We start from the raw sequence: 1359 nt of genomic DNA on the forward strand, positions 1-1359 counted from the left end.
CTCGAACTCAGAAATCCACCTGCCTCTGCCTCCCGAGTGCTGGGATTAAAGGCGTGCGCCACCACGCCCGGCTCAGGTTAACTCTTAAAGGCAATGGGATCAACTTTGGCATATTTACAGTGTGGATTACTAAACAACTTATAAGAAATGAATACACAGTGGATGGGGAGACGCCTTTGCAAGCATGATAGATTTGGGTTTAGATTCCTGGTACTCACATAAAAAGTCAGACATAGAAGCACATATCTATGATCCAAACACTGGGAAGCAGAGGCGGAAGGGTTCCAGGGCATCACAGGTCAGTCACTGTGACCAATGGGTAAGCTTCAGGCTCAGTGGCAGGACCCTTGCCTAAAAACTAGATATACACACAAATATGGATGGAACAATAAAAAGGCCATAGATTTGAGAGAGAGTAAGGGGACAACAGTACCTAGGAGGAATTGGAGGGAGGAAGGGGAAGGGAAAACAATCTAACTGCAATCTCAAAAAATAAAAATTATAATGCATGTTCACTAACTCCAGTTGCCTGATGCCACTCTCTCTACTCTCTAATGTACTGGTTTTTATTTGCTTAATGCCTGTTTGCTGAACTCCCCACAAAATGTAAGTTCTACAGGGGAAAAAAAACTGGACAGCAGTAGAGTAAGACACCTAATGTCAACCTCTGACATACACACACACACACACACATACACACACACACACACAGCAAGTATGCTCAAATTGCTCATATTCTATAGATCTCCAAGAAGAATTGAAAGGAGACCAGGCTTCAGAATAATATGTATGGTATAATTAATTGTGTGTGTGTTGAGATGTAAATGTATTTTTTAAAGTGGCAGTTTTTCTCTATCCCCAACTAGTTCCCAAATAAATGAGACAAAGACTATAAGATTTATTTATGGAGGGAGGGTATAGGGAACTTTCGGGATAGCATTTGAAATGTATATAAAGAAAATATCTGGTCCACCGCTGCCGCCTCCTCCTGCCGCTCCTGGTGCTGCTTGTGTGCTCCCTCAGTGCGGACCCGGTGCCTCTTTTTTGTGCTCCCTCAGTGTGGACCCGGTGCCTCTTTTGTGAAGCAGCAGCTGAGGAGACTCCCGCGCTCGCCATGGCCGACGAGAAACCCAAGGAAGGAGTCAAGACTGAGAACAAAGATCATATTAATTTGAAGGTGGCGGGACAGGATGGTTCTGTGGTGCAGTTTAAGATTAAGAGGCATACACCACTTAGTAAACTAATGAAAGCCTATTGTGAACGGCAGGGTTTGTCAATGAGGCAGATCAGATTCCGGTTTGATGGGCAGCCAATCAACGAAACAGACACACCTGCACAGTTGGAAATGGAGGATGAAGA

Source organism: Mus caroli, chromosome 11 (genome assembly GCF_900094665.2).
Source record: "Mus caroli chromosome 11, CAROLI_EIJ_v1.1, whole genome shotgun sequence".
Taxonomy (NCBI): domain Eukaryota; kingdom Metazoa; phylum Chordata; class Mammalia; order Rodentia; family Muridae; genus Mus; species Mus caroli.